Source organism: Euphorbia lathyris, chromosome 1 (genome assembly GCF_963576675.1).
Source record: "Euphorbia lathyris chromosome 1, ddEupLath1.1, whole genome shotgun sequence".
Taxonomy (NCBI): Eukaryota; Viridiplantae; Streptophyta; class Magnoliopsida; order Malpighiales; family Euphorbiaceae; genus Euphorbia; species Euphorbia lathyris.
This window is the reverse complement of record NC_088910.1, coordinates 81,585,515-81,605,497: the sequence shown is the minus strand read 5'-3', so window position 1 is coordinate 81,605,497 and position 19,983 is coordinate 81,585,515. Positions and strand designations below refer to the sequence as shown.

The window sequence follows — 19,983 nt, the reverse complement described above, 5'->3', positions numbered from 1 at the left end:
ATAAGAAACAAAGCTCGACTTGTAGCCCAAGGCTATAGTCAGCAAGAGGGTATTGACTATGGGGAAACATTTGCACCTGTTGCTAGGTTAGAAGCAATACGTATATTGTGTGCTTATGCCAGTTTCATGAACTTTAAGTTGTACCAAATGGATGTTAAAAGTGCATTTCTTAATGGTTTCATAAACGAAGAGGTATATGTTAATCAACCTCCTGGGTTTGAAGATCCAAAATTTCCAAACCACGTTTATAAACTCAAAAAGGCCCTGTACGGCCTAAAACAAGCTCCAAGAGCTTGGTATGAAAGGTTGACCAACTTCCTGCTAACCAGGAACTATATCAGGGGAAAAGCTGACACAACCTTGTTCATTAAGAAAAAAGGGAAACATACCCTACTTGCACAAATTTATGTAGATGATATAATATTTGGTGCTACTGACGAATCTTTGTGCAAAGAATTTAGCAAACAGATGCAAACTGAGTTCGAGATGTCCATGATGGGGGAACTCAACTTCTTCCTCGGACTCCAAATCAAGCAAGGTAAGAATGGTATCTTCATAAGTCAGTCCAAGTACACCAAAGAGATGCTAAAGAAATTCAGCATGGTAGATTGCAAACCAATATCAACCCCTATGGGTACTGATACTGTCCTATGAAAAGATGAGAAAAGTAACTCAATAGATAGTAAACTCTATCGAGGTATGATAAGTTCCCTACTTTATCTCACAGCGAGTAGACCTGATATACAATACTCAGTATGTTATTGTGCGAGATATCAAGCTGACCCCAGAGAATCTCATCTAACGGCTGTAAAAAGAGTTTTTAGATATTTGCAGAGCTCAATTGATGCAGGTCTATGGTATCCAACTTCAAATGACTTCACACTCATTTGATATACTGATGCTGACTATGGATGAGATAAGCTAGAACGTAAGAGCACTTCGGGAGGATGTCATTTCCTTGGAAGCTGTCTAGTATCTTGGTTCAGTAAGAAGCAATCGTCTGTAGCCTTGTCTACAACTGAAGCTGAGTACGTGGCTGCCGGAAGCTGTGTTGCTCAAGTTCTATGGATAAAGCAACAGCTTGAGGATCATGGAGTGAAGACTGAAACAATAGAGATCAAATGTGACAACAAGAGTGCCATTGATCTGTCCAAAAATCCAATCCAACATAGCAGGATGAAACATGTCAGCATAAGGCATCACTTCATCAGAGATCACGTACTAAAAGATGAGATCAAGCTGACCTATGTGCCAACAAATGAACAGCTTGCAGATATCTTCACCAAGCCTTTGGCACGTGAACAATTCAACATACTAAGGGAAGCTATCGGTATGTCTAATCCCCTTCAATAATTATCTAGTGAATGTTGAGTGATTGCCATGCTGAGTGAAAATTAGAACGTTGTGCAAATGCCATGCTGAGTAAATTAAGTAACTACTACCTACTGAGCTTAAAATGTAGAAACATCATCCTATACTGAGTTGACATACATATTGAGTGATTATGCTGAGTAGGTACATATACTAAGGAACTATCATATACTAAGTTAGGAATTCACCTTGATAAGAACTAGGTTCTCAGTATCACAAACGGTTCATTTTCTAGAAAAACTGCGCCAAAACCCACTTGCACCATTAAATGCCACCACGTGTAAATAATTGGCACCTGGAAAAGGCAAACAATTATGAGACAACCCATGCGCCGAAAATGTCATAAATAACAGAATCTCTGTCGGTTGAACGCCCTAAGGAAAAACGGCTAGTTCAATAAATAGGGCCGTTTTAGATCTATATAAAATGGAAGAATTACTCCTCAAAACTTCTCACGTGTAAATCCTTTGGTATTCAGAATCTCTCTCTCTCTCTCAAAACTTCCTAAAAAATCTCTGAAAATGTCCAACACTCAAAACATCTCCGGTGAAAATTCCGGCAAAATAATCACCGATGAAAGCCCTAGATCTACTCCTAAATCTACTCTAACTCCGAGCAAACGCCGTCAAGCTGACCCAGCAAGCTCCACAAAATAAAAACCCAAGGCTAGAACCATGGTAAAAGTTCACACGAAAGTCAAAAACCTAGAAGTCCTAAAATGCCGCTGGTTCTCTTCCAGCTTCATTACCACCGAAAAGCCATTCTGTGAATGGATTGAGAAGAACCAGTGGACAGGTCTCTTCTCTCTCCCCGGAACCACCTATCCTCGGTTGGTTAAGGAATTCTACTCCGGTCTCCATGTTGATAAGGACGATGCTGACTATCTGGAGACGCACGTTAAGAACACAAGATTGTAATCACTCCATCCTACTTGGCAACCTTACTCAACTTGCCTAACAAAGGAACCGAGTTTATAACAACAAAGGAAAAGGTATCAACGGAAAATCTTGACCAGATGAAGGGATTTTGCAAACCCAAAAATCACAAAGGAGAAATACCCAACACTAGTATGGGGCAAAACCAGAAGATGACGCACTACATATTCACCAACTTCATCTTCCCTAAACTCAACTCAGCCTCGTCTGCCTCCAACTTCGAGCAGTGCTTTATATGGCACATGCTAACCTATTGCCCACTCAATATGCATGTGTTTCTAGTTGGTGCACTCCAACGTGGAGGTAGGAAACTTCGACTAGGTTCTCTAATCACCAAAATCCTTGAAGATCACAAGATCGAGACAATCTCTGAGACTAAAAGTTTGGGATCAGAAATAACTTTCGCCTCTATTATTTGGGTTGCTATTCAAACAACCTTTAAAGGGAGTTGAAGATGCTGAGGAAGATGAGGAAGAAAATGATGCTGAACAAGAAATCGAAACTGAGCTTGCAGCAGATGATGCTGAGCCAGAAGTTGAACCAGAGGAAGTTCCTGCTGAGTCCCCTAAGGCAAAGAAGAAGAGAAAAGCACTTGCAACATGTGCTAAGGATATTGAAGCTGTGCCCAGGAAGAAACGAGCTAACCAGAGGAAAGAATATTGATGCTGACCTACCTCAGGTTACACCTAAGTCAGCAGAGAAAAGGAAAGGACAAGCTGAGCCCGAAGCAGAAAATGAAGAATCCCCTGAACAACCTCTAAAGAAGAAAAGTAAACGTTTTGGGTTGAAAGTTGTTGAAGCTGATCCCATTGATTGGGTTGTGACACCTAAATCTCACTGCACTCAGAACATTGGGACTGATCTTGAGAAAACTCCAGTTGAGCAAGCTGATGAAGGGGAAGAACAAAGACAGGTTGATACTGAGCCTAATACTGAAGAGAAAGATCATGCTGAGCCGGATAATGTTGAGCAACATCAGGAAGCACATGTTGAACAAGAAGAAGAAGATAATCAAAGAGAGGATCTGAATGTTGAAGCCCAGGTTGAGGATATAAATGTTCAAACTGACCCGTCACCTCCAAAAACTAAGTCCCTGAAAAAACTGGAAAAAAAGCTGTTAAAACTCCTCTCATTAATCTCTTGGCAGATTCTCCATCTTTGGAGCAAACTACGGATCCATCCAATATCCAGTTCGAGTATTTTTCCCACCATGTTGAGTCTCCTCCTAAGGAACCGGAGCAAAATCAAGCCTCTGTTACTCGCACTGAGGAACATGCCAAGACTCCACAGAATCCAAATCCTGCCGAGCAAGAGCTCGAAGATCCAGCCACTCAACTCGGGGAGAAAGCTATGGATCCACCTGTTCAACCTCAACATCCTGGTATTGCACCTCATCAAGAACCAATTACTCAAGCTAGTAAGCACCCAACTCCACCACCATCCAGCTCCACCTCCATTCCTGCGTCTGAGCCAAATTCCACTGATCAACTTGCATATCTTAGTGCAACTCAGTCTGGCCGTCGAATCATAGAATCGGCTCAATCTCTTCTCCAGGAGTTCACCACTTCTGATGCTGCTAGGTCTGCTCATCCTGAGTCAACAAATATCTCTGCCATCACTCAACTTCTTACTGAAATTAAGGGACTCAAGGATCTTATCAGTGTTATGAGCACCGTCCAATCACAGCAACCTAAGCAATATCACATTGCCAAACTGACTGAGCTATTCCTTCTGATGATAAACCACATGAACTCCCTTGAAGGTAAAATCAACAATCTCTCTGCACCTAATCCAGGATATGCAACTTCGGCTGAGTTAGATCACCAATTTGCCAAACTGAGAACAGAACTACCCAACCTTGGGACAACGGCCAATCCTGCGTATGCCACATCTGCTGAGCTGCATGACTGCTTTGCCAAGCTGACTGCCGATCTCACATGTACACGAGAGCTCGTTTCCTCCACTTCTCAATGTATAATTGATCAACTCAGTGAAGCCGTGAGTCTTCTTAGTGTCAACAAAGCTCAGATGGATGTTGACCCCATCAATGATAATCTGTCAAAAGGTATTCTGCAGGCCATTCGCTACGACAATGCTCAACGCATCTTCTATGACTCTGCTCTACTGAAGATGTATCATCAATCCTTTGCTCAGATTACCAGCTCCGTTACTTGGCTTAGTAAGTCCCATGAGTGTATTATCAACCTGATCACTGGGTCCATCCCAGTTCCTCGAAACGTTCGAGATGATTGTGTTCCTGTGATAGATGGCTTGAGTGAAAGCACAAAGAGATTACAACGCTATTCAAATGTTCTATCCTCTGCTGTGAGAAATGACACCTTTGTCTATAAACCCGATGCTGGCAAAACGGGGGAGAGAACTCAAGATGGAACTCAACAAGGGACAGGAACATCAGGGAGCTAAGAGAAAGGCAAGGGTGAGAAAGGAAAAGGTAAGGCTTAAGAAGAGAGACTAAGAAGAGAGACTAGTGAAATTTTTTTTATGATTCTATTTTGTGTGGGCACAAGTATTTTGTATTTGTATGTTTCATTCTGAGTTCCAATGAACTGTGTTTTTCATTCAGTTCAAATGCCATGCTTGTCAATGCACATTAACATAAGCAAATTGAACAAACAAATACTCAGTATACATAATAACGAGTAAATCAAACTGAGTATTCAAGCATTTTTGAAAGCTGACCTAAACTCAAAATAAATTAGAACTGAATCTAGTCAGTACACACATCCTTAGTTTGTCTCAAAATAAAATCTTGGAAGGTTTAAGAGGTAAATTAACAGATGCAACCCTTACAGGGGAGAAATTTCAGAAACATGAAAAATAAATCAATCATGGGGAATTTCAAAACTGAGTTCCATAATTATGCATTTTGCCAACATCAAAATGGGGGAGTTTGTTGAAACACCTTTCCACAAGATTTTGATTTGACAAAATCATCTATGATTAAGAGACAATTAAATTTAAGTGCTTTATTTTAATTGTACTAATCCGTTTATTCAATGTTGAGTATGAATATAAATAAAGATAAATATAAAAAGTAAGACATGAAGCAGTCAGTATGAGATGAACAGAACAAGCTAAGTAGAATGAAGGTCAGCATAAAAGCCTAAAGTATCAAGCTGAGTGGAATCAACCTTATCATCAAGAGACTAAGACATAAAAGTCCAACAAAGAGAAGCGAAATGCAACTCAGCATAAGAAACAGCAACAACAACTGTCTTACGAAGCTGAGCTGACTAAAAATATACTTAGCCTAGGAATTGCCAAAGACAATGATTTACGCAGTAGAAGCTGAGTGATTCTTCAGGACAGCATGAAAAAGTCATTTGCTAAAAGACAATGATTACCGCCCCTCTATACCAATAATTGAATCCTTGGAAATACGCAGAAGACACATTCCGAGATGTATGGGTCAATGGATTATTGGTAAAGGACGACTGGCACAAAAAGACAAGCCAGACGCAAGAAGACAAACCTGACGTCTGAAGGAAAGCAGAAGAAGGGAATGGCCGGAACAGTCTGAAGCTGACCAGAATCTGTCCCCTAAAAGAGCCATTTTAACAGCAACGGCTAAATCATTTCAAAATGATCCATCACAGATTTTCCCTATATAAGGACAATCGAACTTCTTGGATCATTTGCCGATTTTACAAAAAGAAAAGTACAAGAAGAGAAAAGATACAAAAGCACTTAGATACAAAAAGAGATCTTACACCCATCTTCCATTCTTTGTGTAAATGCTAGAGTGATTACTTGTAATCTTCTAAAGTGTTCTTCATCTGAAAAGGAACAAGTGTTTATCAATTGTAACATTGAGAGTGTTGTGCTGAGTGTTTGGTTGTAAACATTCAGTGGTAGAGAAATCTAGGTGCTGGGTTGTAGCACTTAGTAGGAGTTGAGTAGACGAATAGAGGAAGGTACTTTTGCATATTCAACTGCCTTGTAATCGGTTTGTGCTCTACCTTTAAAGAGCTCAGTATTGGATTCTAAAAGCCTGGAGGACTCTGGGGACTGGACGTAGGCGGAGAGGCCGAACCAGGATAAGTGATACTGAGTAATCTCTAAACTCTCTCTCAATATATATATATGTGCATGTGTTGTGTTTGAAGTTTACTCAGCATATAAAATTGTTTAAAGTTGACTCTGAGTAATTTCAAGTGCTGAGTTAGAAGCTGACCTCCAAGAGTGTCAATATCTAACTTACAAATAAAACGGCCTTAGTCAATATTCGGCCAAAGCTGTCTTATAGCATATCTGGCCAAGCTGACCAAAAGCTGAGTTGACAAACTCACCAAATAACTAAGTCAGCATATTAATTAAACGAAAAAGTTATATTAGTTCCTAACCCCCCCCCCTTGGAACTAATCACACGGGACCAACAGGAGCTTTACGCCAAACTGCACCAGCACCAGCCTGCTTCTTGACAGTGTTCACTTTGGTAAACCCCTGGTTTCTTCTGCACTGAGCTGCCAAATGACCAATAGAGGAGCAGATACCACAGACAGAGGGGAGGTTCTCATAATCCACAGAAATCCATTGCTTATGATTGAGAGTGTCAATACGTAGTTCAGATTGGATCTCCCCTGAAAGATCAACATCAACTAAAATTCTGGCGTAATGTGCAAACTCACCGTTGATCGTGTTTTGATCAAATCGAAGTGGAACTCCAATTGCTCTGGCAATGTTAGCAAGAATCCTGGGGTCCCAGAATTCCCAGGGAAGATTATATAGACGAACCCACACTTGAGCCGATGAGTTCTTATGCAGGTCCGGATTGAACCACGGAGTCCAGGGTGAGAATCTGATTACTCCGGGCTTCAAAGCAATGGCTCCAATCCCCCAAATGGCTTGCAGGGCACATTCATTTGGCATAATGATCTGATAAAACCCTTTCCCTACTGAAATCAATTGCTAGTCCAGAGTACGATTCTATACCTTATTCAATTTCTGCTTGAGATCGGCGTGCTTCCACGGTTTATCTCCCTTATTCAGCGTGACCCGCGCAATCACAGAGTGCCGAACCGATTTGATTCGTTCCTCGTATAGGTCCTATTGAATCCGAACTGCGCGAAAACCACCTTCATCAGAGAAAATAGGTTGAGAACGTGTCGGAATGGCTGTGGAGGGAGTTGCTCTTTTGACCGCATTAGCGTAGGATGACGGAAGAAGTGGAGGACCTTCATTCAAACAGCCGAAATCCGCCTTAGAGAACTTCGCAAACGCAGAGCGATCGAAGAGGTGGGCAATGGCAAAAGCGCCGGACCCTTTCGACCAGTGGCAGCAGCGTCCGCCGCTACTGGTTGCAGCCGCAAGGCAGCAACCAGTCGCAATAGCGATCGGGGTTGCCGCCTCGCGGCAGCGCCCCCAAACAGCTATTTATTTATTTTTATTTTTTAAAATTAAATAAATATATATATATATATAATTGTTTTAAAACAGTTTCAAAACAATTTTCAGAATATCTGAAATCAGTTTTATCTTTTAGATTTAATAAAACCAAAACGTTTTAATTATCTAACTATAAAACCTTTTAAGCTTTTGTTTAAACGATTATCAGCCGAAGTAATTAGGAACTATGCATAATCAGTTTTAATTATTAAGTAATCAAAACTTATTTATCTTTAGATTAATTAAACTAACCGATTAATTAATTAACCTAACAATAAATATATTCAATCCGATTGAAAAACTCTTTTATTTACATATATGAAATAACAGATTAACATAGGCTTTGATACCAATGAAGGAAAATATACAAGCCTAGGCGTAGCGGAATAATAAAATTTTATCTATTTTATCTATTTCCCTTTTCCAGTATCTGTGTATTGTTATTTCATATAAAAAGGGATAGAAAGTAATACCTTCGGTGAAGAACTATCTACGGTTGCAAACGAAGTGCCCACAACTTCTTATTATCAATTTGTGAGCAACGAACGTTTTTGTTCAACACAGAAAAACAAAACTAATCAGTAATCAATATTTTAAAGTATAGCAATCGCAATGATTGCCTCTAACGGAAATCGATACGAGATCAAAGAGAGAGTAAGAATAATGAGAATCAGCCGAGACGACGACGGAACGGTTCCTCCTCCTTTTATCTGTGTAGGTTGAAATTCCTGGGGTTAGGGAGTCTATTTATAGACTTCTCTAAACCCTAATCCCAGTTGTGTTAGGTAATTAAATAATTGAAATCTTATTCGGAATAGGATTCCTAATTAGATAATTAAATAAACACTTTACTATTATCTAAATAATAACTAATTATATCTAGATAATTATTATTAATGAAATTAATAATTAATTAATGTTAGGGATAATTAATTAGAGTTTCAATCACATAAAACTTTTAATTAACATTATCTGATAATCCTTTAATTTAATTCACAACCATAATCAAATTACAGTTATTAATCAAATTAATTGATCCCTAATCAATATGCAATTTTTGGCCCCCTATATAGTGTCTCACTAATTACATTTTCGTCCTCTGATTCCAAGTCCCATATGCGACCCATTATGTTCTTTATTGCCACTAGCCGTATATATCCTTTGAAATTATTCATCACGATTAATTCCAACATATATATATAACGGAATACCATCGCGAGCTGTTACTAGCAGAACCTATGATATTCCCCTAGAGCAATTAAGAAGTCAGGTTAATAACTGACGTTAACCTTTCTACATTAGGTACAGTATAATACGATCCTTCATCAACTATATCCTGTTGGTCAATTCCTTATAACCATGGAGCGTGTCAAGGTTACATATAACGAAGAGTCCGTTTTACTTGTATACGTTGAATTCACTCTGAAAGATAAGTTAAGTGAAATATTCATTTCTACTCTTAACTCTATCACCTTACAAGGATTTCAGTTAATTCACCACAAGCGGCCATTTGGATATATCTCCCACTTATTAGGAGTGACGAATGCTCAATCTGACATTAACTATTCTGCAATCACTTTGTGTGATACCCAACCCTGCTCTCTCACACCCCAGGCTCTCACCTGTTGGATCGTGCTCGCACAGAATCAAAGTACCAGACTCCACAATCCGGAATCACTAATTAACGAATGTTTGAGTCTGAGGATTAGTTATACCTACTAATACCAATGAGATGAACAGTTGACACTTTTTGATAAATTAATCCATACTGTTATCTCAAGTCGAGTCCCAATCCTAATGAACTCCTTCACCGGATCCATGTAACTGTCTAGATATCTTAATATCTAAAGCTTGTGAGATCAACTTTCTGTCTCGACAGAAAACACTGTTACATGCAAGTCTCAACAGTAATATGCCAACCCCTATAACATATCACTTGACTTGGGTTTACTTTAAGTCTATTGGTCTATTATAAAATACAGTCTCACTTCATACTTGTATGAACACTTTATAACTACTTAAATAAACTTAGCATTACTTTCTTTATGAAAGATTTGTGCCTTTATATATAGCTACATTTTAATGCTATATATCTTATTAAACAAATGATCAAATAAACAATTTATTCATTAATATTAATATCCTAAAACAATTGTCTTTAGGACATTAAACTCCAACACATACCGTAGGATACGCTTAAAGGCAGCCATGTGCGAAGTTTTTGGATCGTGCATAAACAAACAAATCTGTTGTACTGCATAAGAGATATCTGGTCTTGTAAGAGTGACATACTGGAGAGCCCCGACAAGTTTCCTGTATTCCGTGGGGTCATGGTAGGCGAAGCCGGAGGAAGCGCTAAGCTTCTGTTTGGTGTCGACAGGAGTATTAGCTGCGTTACAGGAGCCAAGACCGGCTTTCTCAATAATTTCTGCTGCATACTTCTTTTGGGATAGAAAAATTGAGCCGGGTGTGTAACACCCCTTTTTCAAAAAACTCTAATTATATAGACAATAATAAATTTCTATTCAACGTATCATCAAATTGATGTTCACAGACCAATAAAAACCTTTATAAAATAAAAACAAACACTTAATTAAATGACGACTCTACATACTGGCCGATCCAGACGAGCATCACGAAGCATTTAATGACATTAACCTGAAAGAAAACTAGTGGAAAGTGGGGTGAGCTTGGGGAGCCCAGTAAGATAGCCAATTAAATACATAGCACAACCACACGCGCATACAATTCAGTTTACATGCACTTAATAATTATTAGTTATCAAGCAAACCATCAAATAGTAAAAAAAAATATTATTAGTTTATTCAAAGGGCCCTGCTTACTCTAGTCTAGTAATACCCAATGGTTGCTTGGCCAATAAAATCATATCCTGGGATACCCTGTCGTAACAAATACCCGGTATCCCGTCTCTTATCTTTAGGTACCATGTCGTAACAAATACCCGGTACCTTAACACCCTGTCGTAACAAATACCCGGTGTTTATATTTCACGTGATCACAATATTCATTTTTCTCAATTCAGTCGCAACCATTGAATATACTATCCTAGATAAGCTCTTATTCTCATAACTTCCCAATCTTTCATATTATCCAAGTTTATCAAATGTATCATAACAAATTTACATTCTATCATCAATAAGTCTCGGTCTAAAAACCATTCATGTCCTCACAACCATCAAATATCAAATTCAATTCGTTCACGTCACCGCAATCATCATAAATATCAACCATCAATATCAAATTCAATTCATTCACGTCACCGAAATCATCATACATATCAAGTATACATGTCAAACATATAACTCAAATCAATAAGCAATTATTACACCAAGTCAATTATAGCACCCAAACATACGACACATATACTATATATTTAATTAACCACTTACCTCAAATATCCAAAGCAAATCTAATTACCCAACGAACTCTTCTAGCCTATCTTCGGTTGACTCTGATATCCTAAAAATAATTTAGTCACACTAATTACTCAAGCATCATGTCACATTATTAATAAGTTCCTTTTTTTTTTTTGAAACAATTAAACTCTATGGATAGATGAAACTTATCTTCAAGTTAATAATAATTATTATTATTATTATTATAATTTGGAAAAACCTTTCTCCACCATGATTATAAGAAAAGTTAAAATAGCAAACTAATTAATTAAAATAGAAAACCATTTTTCTGCAATGATTCAATGGTTCTGGAATCATTTTGTGAAAATCAAGAAAGTGGGAAAATACATAAATTCCTTTTTCCATATACAATATTCTTAAAATTTAATAGTAAAAAAAAACAAAAAAATACCTTTCGAATTTGCTTTTCCATGGAGAAGCAAGCTTTTGACTGCGGCATACAGAAGAAATAAACCAAACTGCCCCCCTTTCTTATTTGCCGCACAATTATATATATAAAGAGCATTGGTTAGGGTTTTGGGCAAAATAGGAATTTAATAGAAATTATTTTAAAAGGTATTTCGTTAAATTACAACTATTTACTTTATTATATTTGTACATATATTTCGGTAAACTTTAATATATATATATATAAATTTAACAATTCGTATTACAATTTCGATTAATTATTTTACAATCTAATATTTTTTTTAAATAGGATAATGCAAATAAAATATATCCATATAAATATAATAAATGTCTATATATGATTTTACGGGCGTTACAGGTGAGCGAGTCACTGAAATTCCCAAGAAATAATACAACGGACCCAAGTCTTTCATTGCAAATTCAGAGTTCAAATAAGATACAATAGATGTCTGTAGCCTGTCAGAAGAGGTGACGAGAACTATGTCATCGACGTACAGGAGGATGTTGTTGGTCCCGTGTAACTTGATAAGATTAGTTCCAAGAGGGGGTTAGGAACTAATATAACTTTTTTCGCTTAATGATACTGACTTAATATATTGTTTGAATAATTTGAACTTAATTTAAGTCAGCAAGGCTGAGTATGGTATGAGACAGGCAGTAATCAGATGCTGACTAGGGCTGTCTCAATTCTGAGTTGGGAATTAACACTTAAGTTAGTTTCCAACTTAGCACTCAGATTACTCACCTTTTGTTTGTACAGATTATTTACTGAGTGATTTTAAGCAAGCAACACATACATATATATATCAAGAGAAAGGGTTAGAGTTTACTCAGCAGACTTATCATAGTTCGGCCTCTCCGCCTATGTCTAGTCCCTGGAATCCTTCCGAGCTTTTTCAATCCTCTATTGAGCTCTTTAAAGGTAGAGCACAAACCATTTACAATAGCAACTGAGTATGCAAGAGTACCGTCCTCTATTCGTCTACTCAATCCTATCTACCACTGAATACTATAACCGAGTACTCAGCTTCTCTCTACCACTAAGTACTATAACTGAGTACTCAGCTTCACTCTTCTAACCTTTTACAAATGATAAGAAATTGTTCTTAATACAACAAAGAACACTTTAGATGACAGAATCAATCTAGACTTTTACACAATGATTGGAGTTTGGTGTAAGAGCTTTCTTTTTCTTTTCAGACAGCTTCTATTTTGGATTATCACTTAGTGAAGATTTTGCTTATCTGTATGTATATCTCTTGTATGTGTATATAATCCAAGTGATGATTTGGCCTATTTATAGCAATCTTGTGGCTTCAATAATTGGAAATCCGACATAGCTGTTGTGGGAAGAACGGTCTTCTTAGTCATCACGTGGTCAGCTTCCAGAGCTGCAGGCCAATCATGTCTTCTGTTTTTAGCAGGAGCCAGGTTTGCCAGTTTCGTCTTCTTGCGCTAGGTTTGTCTTCTTGCCAAAAGTCAAATGGTCCATGCGTCTCGAAAAGGTCCTTAATACGGATTTCCAAGACTTCTGATTTGTGTCAGACCTTGTCTGCCAAGTTGACAAATCATTTACGCTGACTTGATTTTTACTCAGCTTGACTCAGCGGCTTCGCCTTCAAGATTTTCTGAAGAAGACATTTCTTTCGCAAAGCTGAGTTGCATTCTACTCAGCTTCTCCTGTGTGACTTGCTTATGCTGACTTTGTTCTGTCTTTCTTTTATAGACTTTCAGTTCCTGTTCTCGTTAGTTAACTTACTCAACATTGAACAAACACATTAGTACAATTAAATCAAAGCACTTAAATTTTAATTGTTTTAATCATGGGATTTACTTAAATAATTTTGTCAAATCAAAATCATGTGGAAAGGTGTTTCAACAGATGTAAGCTGTATTCTTACCTTGTCTGTAAACAAACAGAGAGTTGTCTGAGATACTGTTGGTAAATCCCACCTTGATCACAAAGTTGGCAAACTGCTGATACCAGGCTCGAGGAGCCTGTTTAAGACCGTAAAGTGATTTGTGGAGCAGACAAACATGATCAGAAAATTAAGCATCTCTGAAGCCCAATAGTTGGTGCATGTATACAGTCTCATTGAGATCTCCGTACAAGAAGGCGTTTTTGACATCTAATTGCCAAATATTCCAATTTTTGGACAAAGCTATACTGAGAACAGCTCTAATTGTTGCCGATTTAACCACAGGACTGAAAGTTTCACCACAATCCACTCCAGCCAACTAACCCGAACCATTTCCAACCAATCTGGCTTTGTAACGCTCAAAGGAGCCATCTGCATTTGTTTTGTGCCTGAAAATCCACCAACTACGAATAACATTAGTATTTTGGGGACGGGGTACGAGTACCCACGTCTTATTTTGAATTAAAGTCTCAAACTCATCAGTCATGGCATGTGTCCAGTTTGGATCACTTAATGCAAGTATTGGTGACTTTAGTATGGGAGAGATAATGGGCGATGTAGTGGTTGATAAATTTAGCATACGACGCGGTTTTCGTATGCCATATTGAGCTCGTGTGACCATGTTATGTAATGTGGGATGTGAAGGCTGATCTGATGGTTTTGTTGGGGATTGGCTAGGGGAAGTATCAGTGCTAATGATTGGTGGAGAGGATGGTGGGGTTTGGGATTTGTGAGACACAGAACGACTCGAGGAAGGACTCGATCGAGAACTAGACGACAGGACAGACGCTGTCGATAGGGAAACAGGGGACGTAGATGACGACATGGACATGGGAGACAGATGCGATGGGACTGATGCAGGGGACGCTGCGGATGCGAAAGACGCAAAAGGCGATGGAGATATAGACTCGACGGACAGAAGAGGCGAATGGGGTGTAATATGTGAGTGGTCTAGGCGACCAGCAGGAAGCAGGCCACCGTCGACTTCCGCAAGGGTCCTGAAACTCGATTTGGACGACGGGATGTTTGATGAACACGAAAATTTGGATTCGTCAAACACGACATGTCTGGAGATTATAATTTTGTTGTTTGAGAGGTCTAGACATTTATACCCGCGATGATTGGATGGGTAACCGAGGAATACACAAGGATGCGAACGAGCCTCTAGCTTATGACGTGACACAGAAGGAATTAAAGGAAAACAGAGACATTCAAAAATGCGTAAATGAGTATAGGTTGGGTCTGTCTGATATAGGATTTTAGTGGGAGAGTGGTATCCTAAAATTTTATGGGGACAAATGTTTAACAGGTAAGTTGCCAGTTCAAGAGCGTGATGCCAAAATTTAAACGGGACTGATACATGATTCATAACAGTGCTCACTGTGCGTATTGTTCGCCCAGATTTACCATTTTGGGAAGAAGTGTAGGGATATGAGAATCGAAATTGAATTCCGTGAGTTAAAGAAAAGTGACGGAACGAATTGTTATTGAATTCACCCCCATTATCATATTGAAACGTCTTAATGTTGCGTTCAAATTGGGCGCGAATTAGTGAATGAAACGCAAGAAAAACATTAAAAACTTGTGATTTTGGAGGGAGCAGGTCCCCGGGGGTCTTGTTGATGGTTCAGTGATTCCCATTTTCATGGGACATGTTGCAACTGAGATTTGGAGAGAGAAGAAGAAAAGTGTCCTCAGGTGCCATACGAGATCAGGGTTTTGTAGTAAGCTGGTCACATGGTTCAATGATACTTCTGAGGAGACCCATGTGCTTATACAGTCATCTAGGGTGGCACATCTCCTATCTATTAGGGGTGCACATAAAAATCCAGAAAACCGAAAAACCAAACTGAAACCAAATCGAAAATAAGGTTAACCGAAACCGATGGACTAGTATACGATTTTTAATTTTAAAAATAGTTGTTAATGGTTACGGTTATGGTTTCTTTATTCCAAAACTGCGGTTAACCGAAACCGACCGAATCTCAATTAAATATTAAAAAAATATAAAATAAATTTATTTAGATGGATAAACAATTATTTAGTCCCTATAGTTTTTCATAACTCATTAATCAATCCATTATTTAATTAGAAGGTCTCTAAATTTTTCACTATTAATAGTTTAGTCCTTCTATCAAATATTAACATCAAATGAGATGAAAATATGTAAATAACTCTCGGTTAATTTGTTAGTGTCTCTCTAATTTCACTTTATGCGGCTTTATAGAAACAATGATAAAAATTTATTACTTATTTTCCAAAACTTTATAGCCAGAAGTTTTATTAAGGACAATTTAGCCTTTTTTTTACCCGTTTAATTGTTCTTTAACCCATTTTTAGACGGAGATTTGATATAGGGACTAAATAATTTAACAGAATCAAAACTGTGGGATCATATAATTATTTTTAAAAATTTAGGAACTAATTAGTGTATTACGTATGTAAAACCACAAGGGTTAAATAATTAGTGTATTATGTAAAACCACACGGACATAATACACATACATCTCCCTCTCCGTAGTTAATCTCTTCAACTCGCCATTGACACACCGTCTCCCTCACAATAAAAATTAGAATTTTTTATTATTTTTATTTTTATTTACTAATGGTTAGAAACCGAAATAAAAGGTTAATCGACCGAAATAATTGGTTAACCGATTAGTGGTTAACCGAATTTAATGGACTAGTGTATGGTTAATATTTTTAAAATACCCGATTAAATGGTTAACCGACTGAATTAACCTTAATGGACTGGTTAACTGACCATGTGCACCCCTACCATCTATCATGTACACTCATATTGATGCATCTTTGATATCTGCTTTTACGGAGTGTTGGCAGCCGGACATGTCATCATTTCACATGCCTTTCGGTGAGATGACCATTCTATTGCATAGTGTGATAGATTTCGCGTATCCTAGTAGATGGGGATATGGTGACTGCTGACCATGGACCATCGGAGCTTCAATCCTCAGTTATGGATCTGTTCGGGGTGACTAGGGAGGAGCTACTGGCTGACCACTACTTCAGTGGCGGAGTACATGCAACTTTCGTCATCAAGATGTGCAAAGTAGGACAGATGATGATAAGCTTCTCCTACTACTCGAAACAATTCTCAATTGCAATGCTTTTAGCCCATGCAATAGCTTCAGAGCTTGTAAGGAAAATGGTGTATGTAATGAAACGACAACTGCAATCAATCCCGTTGATATCCCAATCTTCTAATGGCACTTGAAATGAAATGAAATGCATAGTATTGGTCAAAAATACTAATAAAATAGGACAACTATGGACGATTAGAGAAATTTAAGCTCCCCATAAAGGGGGGCGGGTACGCCAACCGTTTATCCTAAGGGGAAACGGGTGGATTATCCGTTTTCCCCAAGGAAAAAACGGGTGGCTGATGCTTGTAAAGTATATAGCATTTAATAGGACAAGTGTATCCTATCGCAGCAAGTAATATTGTGCTAAGCACAAGATCGAACCACGAAGACTATTTGTTATAACTAGTAAATCTACCTAGAGTGATCTAATTGTTTAGAGGGTTGAATAAAGGTTTGGGTTTGGAATAACTAATTAATTGAATGAATTAAAGGCAATAACAAAATAAGCAATAAAGCGAACAATTGACAGGGTAGAAGGTGGACAATCTAGGCTGAGGAATCCTTTGATTAAATCCTATGTATGGTTTAGGGAGTTCAGATTTATGTTTTACCAGTGATTGACGGTAATTGCCCTAATAAGAAAGACAAATGTGATCAAGATCCATCTAACCTATTCATATGCATTTGGGTGACGACTTGATTAGGCATATACGCTAGGTCATGCAAAGCATTAGGTTCTTTGGCAACTAAGGCTAAAGCCGTAGCCCAGCCACAAAGCCTCATTCTTAGTGGTCTCTAGCGAAGTCAAGTTAATACAAATTCGGTATAGACGATTCCGTGGTCAGGTTCTCATCTATCTATAATCCAATTTAATGTCAGGGTCACAGGCATTAAGCACATTATATACATAAACAGACTAGTTGATCATTATCAATGTTCATTCTAGCATAAATCCTGTTCCTAACAATTTATATGCATTAAGCATGTATAAACTGATCAATCAAAGGTCCTAGATCCCTAATCATACATATTCATACAATCAATTTCATCCTCATCCCAAATTGGATGGGGATCAGTTCATAGACAAACCAATCAGAGCAATAGGCATATATGAATAATGGAAAAAGCTTCAATTAAATATAAAAGGAAAAGATAAGAGGGAGAGATAGAAATCCAAAACCCATTTTGCCGATTCCAATTACAGAAATAGAAGATGAGGAACTTCTCCCATCAATTGTTCTTGAAAGAAATAAAGAATGAAAATAAACCTAATCTAGAAAGCTGGAAAAGCTAAATTAAAAGCTAAAAATCTACATTGGGGAGAAGAGAAAGCCCTAGCGGCTCTCTAATTTATTCAATGGCTCATCCCCCCCTCAAGGATTAGGATTAGCTCCCTATTTATAGAGTTATGGAGGAACCCCTAATGCCTCAAGGGTAAAAAGGGACATTACAAAGTGTTTTTAATGGACTTTTGGGCCCGATCCGCGCATTCCAACAAGGGGGAAGGCGCTGGTGCGCCTTTCCCCGCCTCATCTCGTCGGCCTGTCTCGACGCGACAGGTATTGTATCAACGAGACAGGTCCTAAATGGGGTGATTTTGCTCCGGCTTTTATCTGTTTAGGTCCCTAGGCTTCCAAAAAGTGCTCTAATGGTCCCTGATGAATCCCAAAAGTGCTCTAACGATCCCTGAATAATCCGAAAATGCTCCAATAGGCTTGGGTCTAGTTCGGAAATGCTCAAATAGACCTAAAAACACCGAAAACGCCATAAATACTAGAAATTACTAATTTAAACTAAAATGTAACAAAGCGATACTAAAGTTAAAGGGAAATAAAACAAAAACGAACTAAAAGGGGTCTAAAAACCCTATACAAATGGGAGCTATCAGTGGCTCATAACTATCGGTGGCTCATACTGCCAGCCCCATGGACTGATAGGATGAACTATCCATTCGGTCATAGGGGCGAACGAGAAGTTCATCCGCGAGTTCCTAGGCACAGACAGTATGAACTACCCGTTTAGGCAAAATTCATCTAAAAAAAATCGATTTCTGTAATACTTCGCAAATTTCAATAGTTGTAGGATCGAAACATTACATCGTCTTCCAAATCGTTCATTTTCGGCGTTTTTGGGTCTATTTTTTCAGAATTCCAATTTTTTGTCCGGGAGAGAAAGGATTTTAAGTTTTTGAATGAAAAACTGAAAAGAGTTAAAATATCGTACAGGAGAGGGTGATAAATAATTTAGGAGCGGTGAATAGTAAACCCATTAATAATTAGAATTGAAATGAAAAAGGCAAATGAGTTGATGCAAACCACATGAACAGTTGAATAGTCACATGGATATAGTTAGTAAGTGGCATAAGCAAAGACAAAAACAAAATCTTACCTAAGAATCGGAAATGACAATTTAAATTAAATAAATAAAGAAATACTCCGGGCGAGTGGGCCGACCCGGAGTTCCGGGTATGAGACAAAAGGAGTCCAGAACCACTGAACTTAAATTCAGTTGACCAAATCTTATCAGAAGATAACCTTATCATTCTTCTTCCACGTGTCCACTTCTTACTCACCCTTTCAACCTTACTCTAGATTACTCTCCAATGCTTCAAAATGTAAGAGGATCCTCATGGTTGGAGGACAACTCACCCAATTCTAATAATTATTTCTTTAAATTACTTGTATCACCATTATTCAATAAATCACACATATAATATAATATTTATTATTAATTAAAGAAATATTAACAATTTCAATATTTTATTTAATTGGATTAAAAATTTTAAAATCGAAATATAATGTTTTTATCAAATATTAACCTATATATTAAGTAGTGGATGTGCTTCAAAAAAAATAGTGGATGAAAAATAATAATTATAAAGTAATGAAAATGTAAAATGTATAAAAAAAACGGAATAAATTCAATATTTTGAGAAGTTGTCTATATTATTCATCATATATATTATAATTTAATTTGAGTTGTAATTGGTAAAAAATATCGGTAATTTGAATTTCTTTTATTTCAGACTCTTAATCTTTGTGGAGGGGTTGATTATGGAGGTATAATTATGGAGGTATGTTTATACTTTTTGGATTACATATATATGAGGTAACTGAAAGTGTTGAGTATTTTCCGTTCAACATAATTTATTGTAGTTATGGATTGTTTGATTGTTTGACATTTTATTTTAAAAGTCAGAGTTTTAGGTATTTGGTTAGTAATCTCACGTTTGCTTTTACACCTAAAAAGTAGCATTTTACAAAAGCAGAAAATCATTGTTTTTTTTAGAAAAACAGTTTTCCAAATAACAAACAGCAACATCAAACATTAGGTAAAATAAATAACCCTTTATATCATAATTATCTCAATTATTGAATTGCATGCATCACTTATTAGTTTCTTA

General features: G+C 37.5%; 1 long non-coding RNA gene across 2 annotated transcripts; it reads right to left on the bottom strand.

The window, feature by feature from the left end:
* Positions 1-8,093: 8,093 nt before the first annotated feature.
* On the bottom strand, positions 8,094-11,630 carry LOC136210798 (uncharacterized). Of its 2 annotated transcripts, XR_010678211.1 has the most exons (4): positions 11,541-11,630; positions 11,123-11,192; positions 9,897-10,370; positions 8,094-8,229 (listed from the first exon to the last, which is right to left on the bottom strand). It is a non-coding gene; the product is annotated as an uncharacterized lncRNA (long non-coding RNA). The 2 variants fall into 2 exon arrangements; XR_010678210.1 differs by lacking the exon at positions 8,094-8,229 and having other exon boundaries at positions 9,822-10,370.
* Between the last annotated feature and the right edge of the window lie 8,353 nt (positions 11,631-19,983).